At 42.3% G+C, this 9054-nt stretch overlaps 1 pseudogene; it reads right to left on the reverse strand.

The window, feature by feature from the left end:
* Positions 1-387: 387 nt before the first annotated feature.
* Positions 388-5310, reverse strand: LOC133022826 (odorant receptor 131-2-like; annotated as a pseudogene).
* Between the last annotated feature and the right edge of the window lie 3744 nt (positions 5311-9054).

The raw sequence follows: 9054 nt of genomic DNA on the forward strand, positions 1-9054 counted from the left end.
TTTGGCGCAAGGTCATTAAAGTTCATCTTCACTGTTACATGGTAATGTTTTGCATCAACACCTCAAGCTGTTATTCTCTATGTCAATGGAGGTTGTGATTTCATCAGCATTTGTTTGTCAGTTGGCAGGAAAACGACTGACTCAGCGAGTGACCTTCTAGTTAAAGATGGTTTCCTGTCATTGGACTGCTTGGTGGAAGTTATAAATTTGGAGGCGGGGACTCAGGCCTGTCAGTCTGACGTTGTTTTGCTATAATGTAAATATCAACATCGTTGTTAATTTTACATTTTTAATGAAGCCATTGCAAAACCATAGGGTATGATTCAACAGTGTGGACATTTTTATTCAGTCTGACAAAATTCCATTTTTATTGCTATATAATCATTGTTAGTACTTTGGTGTCACTTTCTTCAGCTTCTCACTGCACCTGTTGCTCAGAAGGTACATCTTGAAGTACTTCCTGAACTTTGTGTCTCTCACGCCGTAAATGATTGGGCTCAGGAAACGCGGCAGGATGTAGACGATGAGATCGTTTGCAAATCTGATCTCATGGATTCGACCGGGGAAGATGAGATGCAGAACAAGCTCCACACTGGGGGAAATGTAGGAGAGCAGGCACATGGACAGCTGGAGGCCGTGGAGCAGGATGGTGTTCCTGGCTCTCTGCGCCGACATTTTCTTTGTGGCCACAGCTCTCGCTGCAAACATTATTCGAAAGTAGGTGAAGATCAGAGTCAGAAACACAAAATAGATGATGTCAAACGCTTGTCTTTTATGCACAAGGATCAGGTCTTTGAACAGGTTCTGGCGTAAACACAACACCGACCCATGAAAGAAGCTCAGGGATTCAGTGGCCAGAATCACAAACAGATCTGTGATATCTGGAGCCGCGCACAGAAACCAAATCACCCCGATGACCAAGTACGTTTTTCTCACTGTGCAGATTTGCGAGTGGTGCAAAGGTTTGCAAATTGGTAATGTAGCGCTCAATGGCCATGCTAGCTAAGTTGACCGGGGTGTTCCTGGTGGTGAAGACGGCCACCAGGATGGGGAGGCAGCAGAAAGAGACGTTGATCTTGTAGAAGATGTAGCTTGAGACAAAAAGTGCGACGGTGACGGTCAGCTGGATGGTGTCGTTTATCACCATGTGGATGAAGAGGATATAACGAGGGTCTTCGTAAAAGGTCTGGAGGAAGACAAGTGAAGAGGGAGGGGGGTGAAATGTGTCGGGAACAGCAACAGCTGTTCCCCACACATTTCCACACATTAATTAATTCTCTATTATATCTCTTGTTATTCAGACGTCTATATGGGTTAACTTAGCAGTAGTCAGATCAGCGGACAGGGGGCGCTCCCACACACACACACATACATACACAAACCCACAAACAGGAATATGCAAAACCAGACAACAACATTTTCACTTGTTTCAGACGTCAGAGTTTGTGCTTCACGATCCCAGCACGGAAAAAACTACAAAAACCTCGGACCCTAATTAAATTAAATTAAATTAAAAACGAAGAAGAAATTAGAAAGTCATTAAGTCGACTGTAAAAATCACCATCAGAGCTGAAATCCTTTGATTTGAGATTAAACAGCTACGACTATAAGAAGTGATCAAAAAAGAGAGAGAAAAGAAAGTGAATTCAGTGTAACACCAGAATAATTAATCTATAAAATAACCAAAGCAAACTGTTATAATGGAGAAAGGATCAGGAAACAGGAGATCAACTGGTTTCTACTGGGATCATACCGGAAGTGACCAGCAGATGGTTGTAATTCCTCGTCTCAAATCCACACATTTCCACACATTTTGTAAATTAAATAATTTTAATACAACAATATCAAATATGAATTGAACACAGTGCACTAAGGCCTGCAACTAACATTTATTTTTAAACAAAAGTTACTCTGCCAGTGATATATTGATCACTGTTGGGGGAGACTCCCAGTGTGCTGACCATCAGACAAAGGCTCGTAAATGAGGCCTTCACGCAATGCTGAGACCAGCCTTGAGTGTCCCCTCTAATAAAAAAAACCAGCATGGAGATTTTATCTCCATGTGGTAGCAAATCACTTCCTGGGTCCGCTGAGGACCCCACTTTCGGCCGCTCCCTGAGATTTGACTTCTGACCTTCAATTGGCTGATAGCCAACTGACCCCTGACCCCCCTTCTTAAGGAGGCTGGCCTCCTCTCAGGGGTACAAGACTGCTGAGCTCACAGAAATCTTTCTCTTTTTACTCCAGTGCTGACGTTGCAACTAGACCTCCCGAGGTCTTACCAGATAACCCAGTAAGCTAATGGAGGCGATAAGACGTTTATTTGAATTCATTTCATTTCTTCTTTTATCTCAGTCGAAGTTTTATTTTGAAGGGACATTTTGTTATTTTAACTTGAAAAGACCAAACAGGAATCTCACTCGCGGGACGAGTGAGACAAAGACTTTTTATTCTTTTTCCAACGATATACAAACGGCTTCGACACAGCCATTCCCTGCAGAAGCGCGACGGACATTCCGCGGAGGAGTATGAGGAAATCCACTCCGTTCCTGTAAAGCAGCACAATCTCCGCTGTTACAGAAGAAAGACGAAGTTTCATTCCGTCAAGGAGCACGAGGAATTCGCTCCCTTTTCCGGTCCAGCGGCCGAGCCCCGGAGCTCCGCTCGAGTGACCACGTGATTTCACTGGCCCCCGACACATTCGCGCCGAGGCGCAGGCACACCGCGAGGGTTGTACAGTAAGAGACTTATGTTGTCTGGGCAGATACGTAGCGTATTGTTTAATATTTGAGTGTATTCGTTTTGTGTGAGACCGCTGAGTCTATTGTTTAGCCACAACGATCCGGCTACTTCCGGTTCATTTCCGGGTTCCGTGTGTTACAGTGTTAAAGCGCCGTGACGAAACGTCTCCGACTAATTGCCAATGCTTTCAACACTCAGTTAAAGGTTTATGTCACTTATTAAACAAAAATATTAAAATATTCAGTGTTTCCAGCTCCTAAAATGTAAGGATTTGATGTTTCTGTCTGTTGTACATCTCAAAGACAGACGTTTAGATTGAAGAATAAAAAATCCCTTTGAGTTTGTTCTCTTGTATGAGTGCGTTTGTTTTACCTGGTGTCTGAAAAACGTGGAAACCAAGGTGCTGTGGATGTAACTGAGGATGAGCCACAACAGAACAACTATCAAGTTCTTCACAAACTTTGTGGTGAAGGTGTCTCTGATAAAGGTGAACTGATTCAGCTGCAGAGGGCGCCAAGTAGCAGAGACAGAAAATACTTTTAGAAACACAGAATCCTCAAACTGCAGATCCTAATCCACTGTGCCCGTCTGAACAATTTTGCAGAGATTTTACCGGTCAAACTTCAGCACACAACAGGGCGGCTGTAGCTGAGGGGTAGAATGGTCGTCCTCCAACCTGAAGGTCGGGGGTTCGACCCCCAGTCTGAACCATCTGCATGCCGAAGTGTCCTTGGGCAAGATACTGAACCCTAAATAGCCCCCCATAGAATAACAAAGTGCTGCAAGTAGATGCACTGTATGAATGTGTGTGTGAATGGGTGAATGTGAAACTGTACTGTAAAGCACTTTGAGTGGTCTTCATCAGACTAGAAAAGCGCTATATAAATACAAATCCATTTACCATTTACAACGCTGCTTGAGTGGTGGAATCACTGTTAACTTGTTTCTGACGGTGTTTTAAGAGCTTCTGTGATATCTCCTTGCATGCTCTCTCTCTCTCCTCTCTCTCTCTCTTTTCTCCTAAACCTACACACGTTCTGATCATAGTTAAATCTATACTTAGAGGCCCGAACACATCCGGAAGCCATTCGGCCCAGAGCCAAGCAGAGAAAGAATTCTCTTGTCTGAAAATCCCTTTGTGTAATTCATGTGGCGACCGCCATTGTGAGCTCCGGCCACATGGTCATTAACATAGGCTCCATTTTGAATAACGTGAGTTAAACCACCATTTTGAGAGTCTATTATTGCCACGCCTCCTCTCTCTCTCTCCTCCCATTCTGGCTCTAACTTCCAAAGCGGCTCCGCCATTTTGTTTTGTAGTCACCACCATTTTGAGAGTTTTGAGGCCTAACGATTCCTTGAATCATTGTCGGCCGCCATATTGGATGTGACAAGACCCCGTCACCACGTGACTGAGTCATCGCCCCTCCCCCTTTCTCTCTCTCTCTCTCTCTCACACACACACACACACACACACACACACACACATACACACACACACACACACACACACACACAGAGAGACACTTTGACACAGACACACACACACACACAGAGACAGACGTACATAGACCACAGGTATTACATCTATTGTCTGAGTTGTGATGTGCTGCTGCTGTGGTTATCTTTGAAATATTGGAGTTTGTTAAAATGATGAATCCTTAAATAACATTAACTGTATTTCCCCTTTTTAATAAATGCTTTTGTAATTAAAGCATCTGTATTCTGTGATTATTTGTGCATATGTTTGTGAATACAGCTGGATTACAATAGCCTGTGCTCGAACTGAACACCCTTCATTGTTTATTAAATAATCATTAATATTAACTATTCAGATTATTAATTTAACATTTATCATATGAGACTGATATTTATAGCTTGATTCGTTGGTCCCTGTAACCAGGGTGGTGCCCCGCTACGATAAGTAATATTTACAGATTGTATCATTCTTAATGGATCATTTTATTGTTTTCATTAATTATTTAACTATTCTTAATGGATAACCGTATAATTTCTAATTGATTATTTTACTATTCTTAAGTGATAGCCTTATCATTTTTAATTATTTTTAATAAATACTTTTTATTATTTAAATAATCATATTTCATGATTATTAATAATTAGCCAACTTCAAGTCTACTCCTATTGCACAACATCAAACATTGCATTTTTAATCTTTTAAAAATTACAGAAAATGGAAAATACTGAGGTAATATATGTTATATTTATAAAGGTTGATAAAGTGATTCATTAATTTACAGAAGACTAATTGCCAATGCTTTCAACACTCAAAGGTTTATGTCACTTATTAAACAAAAATATTAAAATATTCAGTGTTTCCAGCTCCTAAAATGTAAGGATTTGATGTTTCTGTCTGTTGTACATCTCAAAGACAGACGTTTAGATTGAAGAATAAAAAAATCCCTTTGAGTTTGTTCTCTTGTATGAGTGCGTTTGTTTTACCTGGTGTCTGAAAAACGTGGAAACCAAGGTGCTGTGGATGTAACTGAGGATGAGCCACAACAGAACAACTATCAAGTTCTTCACAAACTTTGTGGTGAAGGTGTCTCTGATAAAGGTTAACTGATTCAGCTGCAGAGGGCGCCAAGTAGCAGAGACAGAAAATACTTTTAGAAACACAGAATCCTCAAACTGCAGATCCTAATCCTTCTATGTGGTTCTATCACCTGACCTTCTTTCAAAGTTTAATCTTGCAGCAGGTTAATATTTAGTTTTTCATGAGTACCAACAGGCTGTGAGTCAGCAGCATCATCCTCTCTTTTAAACTCCCGCACAGACACATCTTAAGCATGTTGAGGTAATGATTCAAAATCAATTTAATCTTGTGTATCTTATGTGCATTCATATTAGTAAATTGTCTGTTTACATCAAAATAACAATTTTTACAAGAAGCCAATAGAGTTTACTCTGTAATTTAATTTCAAATGTGGATTTGATTAATATAACACAATGGTGGCAAACTTAACTTTGCTATATTTGTATTTGCATTGGTCTTAAAGAATTAAACAGGTCAAGATTTTAAAACTGATGTTAAGATCAAAATAAAATTCATTTTCTTATTCCTTTCTAAACATGTGACAATGAGACTGTTGCTTCACCAAACCTGATGAGGAAAACTCATGTTGCCTCCCGGAGTCACTGACGAGCTCATGATCGACTGAGACCTGAGGCAAAGACAGAGGCAGACATGTTTTAATCAGCCTGATACATTTATACAGTTGGTAAATGTGATTAAAACAGCAGCTTTGTGACGCACATAAAGTAGTTTGACCAAGTTTTTAAAAACCTCAAAAGCTAATAAAATGTATATTAGTTTTGGTTGAATGTAGAAAATATCACGTTTTTCCACTCAAATGTAAAAGAAATTCAATAATCAAGTGTATGTAAATCTGATATTTTGTTCTTTTCAGGTAATTGAAAACAATGACACTGAAATTCACTTTTCAGATCAAAATATTTCCTACATAAATGAAACCTCTGCTTTATTTGAGATATGACATTCATCATTTTGCCATTATTTCCTTTTCACCTTTTGCCTTTTTTGTCTCCTTCACTACCTGTTGAACAAGAGTATCAACTCAAACAACACGCACTAGTGTTTATTTCATTTATACTAACTAAAGCTGATACGTTAAAGGGTTTTAAATGTGAACATGATATTATTCATGTATATTGGTTTATTATAAAAACAGTTTAACATTAGTAAGACCAATCAACATGCAGTTTTAATACATGAAACTGAAACGCAACTGAAAACAATATTATTGTGAGCTTTGTTAACTCGTAAGATTTATCTCTAATTAGTATTTATATTCACATTTACATTCTTCCTGATAAAAGAGTAACAAGCAATGTAAAGAATGAATGTACTGAACTGTGTAAAATGGTTTAGCAGAGAGTTGCAGTCTGCAGTGTGCAGCTGCCTCCCCCCCTGTCCTGTTCCTACCTGTGTCCAGGTCAGACACTGACAGCAGATTTCTCTTCACACCGGTCTTTATAAACACGTCAGAGTTCATCAGAGAAAAGGAAAACATGGTAATAACGGAGGGAGTAGCTTGTGACGGTTATTTTAACGTCAGTGAGATCGAAGCATCTTTTATTTGTCCTGTGATATGTATGGTCTTGATTGACTTTAGAACAGTGTCTCCATGAAGCTATGGACGCATCGTAGCCTCCTGCGGTGACACTGTTGTCCTCCCATTGTGTCAGTCTACTCATTGATTAATCCATCAGTTACTGTCTCAGTTTCTCAATTTCACCATTGGTCTGATTTGTTTTTATTGAAAATGAAAATGTCCATTACAAAGTGTGGCAGGATCTAGGCAATGACGGAGGAGGAAAAGCGTATGGTCGAGTAGTTCTGGAGCAGCAAGTAGAGCAGACATTGTTCAAACATGGGTCTCATATAAACAATCATGTATTACAGCAACTGAAAGCCGTGGAGCAGAATATTGTCTCTGCCTTTTTTAAAGTCTACAGTCGCTCCCTTGGCAGTGAACAGAATCCTGAGGTACGTGTAGAAGAGCACGGGCCAAACGACGACGAGACAAACGATGTGTGATGCGTCTCTCTTCTTCAGGCTGTAGGTGCTCCTGAACACCCTGTCCCTGACACAGAACGCCCTGGAGTGGAAGAACTGCAGAGGCTCAGTGACCAGAAGGATGAAGAGGTAGGGTAGGATAGAAAGACCACCCACAGCCCAGATCAGACCAATCGCTATATGGGACCAGGGGCGGTGAGGGATGGGTAGAGGACGCAGTAATCCCGCAGGAGCCTGATGCGTTGCTTTGCTTCGGGTGCAGACAGAACAGGCAGCGACGAATTCCCTTGTATCGGCCGCCATGGAGAGCCTTCAGAAACGTTGTTGCAGGAGGGCCAGGGTCCGACGAACACCAGGATGACAGGCAATCCGGGAGGAGTGTCCCCATTGAAGGACTGGGGATCTGACAACCACGGGAATAAACAACCTGTCGGGTGGACAACCTTGTGGGACCGGGTGATCCCTCTGGGCCCCCTGGACCATACCCTCGATCTCCCACCCTGCTGCTCCAACCACACAGGAGGATGGCAGTATGGTGCCTCCCAATGTGTCCTCCACAGGGACAGCAAACTGATGTGACAGCCCGTCCGGTTTTATGTTCTTCGACCCCGGTCAGTAGGTGAGCGTGAAGTGGAACCGCCCCAGGAACAACGCCCACCTAGCCTGGCGCGAGTTGAGCCGGCGAGCAGAACGGAGGTAAGACAGGTTCTTATGGTCAGACCAAACTGTGAAAGGATGAGTGGAACCCTCAAGCCAGTGCCTCCATTCCTGTAGAGCCAGCACGACCGCCAGCACCGTCATAATTCCTCTCCGCAGGTGAAAGCTGGGAGGAGAAAAAGGCACAAGGGTGCTGCTTAAGGTCAGAGGTGGTGCACTGAGAGAGCACGGCCCCCACCCCGGAGTCAGAGGCATCCACCTCCACGATGAACTGTACAGCAGGGTCTGGATGAATCAAAACAGGTGCAGATGAGAACAACAACTTGAGTCTAGCAAACGCACCCTCGGCTGCAGGTGACCACACAAAAGGAACCTTAACCAAAGTCAGCTGGGTAAGAGGTGTGGCAACTTTACTATAGTCCCGGATAAACCTGCGGTAAAAATTTGCAAACTCGAGAAACCTCTGAAGCTGCTTTCTTGATGTAGGAGTGGGCCATTAGGCCACTGCCTTAACCTTGGCAGGGTCGGTCTTGAGTTGCCCCTTCTCCACAAAAAAAACCCAAAAAACTAACTGAAGACACACATGAAAGTCACATTTCTCTGCTTAAACATACAGTCTATTCTCCAGCAGTCTTTTGAACACTAAATTAACATGTTGAACATGCTCCTGGAGGTTGCGGGAGAAAATCAAAATGTCATTGAGGTATACAAACACAAAACAATTAAGCATGTTCCTTAAAATGTCATTAATAAGGGTTTGAAAAACAGCAGGGGCATTAGTGAGGCCAAAGGGCATTACCAAGTACTCAAAATGTCCCAGGGGAGTGTTGAACCCCGTCTTCCACTCCTCCCCCTCCCTAATTCTCACTAAGTGGTAAGCGTTGCGGAGATCCAACTTAGTAAAAATGGTTGCTTCGTGAAGGGGACCGAAAGCAGTGTCAATGAGAGGGAGGGGGGACTTGTTCTTCACAGTAATTTCATTAAGCCCCCTGAAGTCAATACAGGGGCGAAGCGACTTGTCCTTCTTTTCAACAAAAAAGAAGCCCACCCCCAATGGAGATGATGATGGACAAATGAGTCCAGTGGCCAAGGAG

Source organism: Limanda limanda, chromosome 17 (genome assembly GCF_963576545.1).
Source record: "Limanda limanda chromosome 17, fLimLim1.1, whole genome shotgun sequence".
Classification (NCBI taxonomy): Eukaryota; Metazoa; Chordata; class Actinopteri; order Pleuronectiformes; family Pleuronectidae; genus Limanda; species Limanda limanda.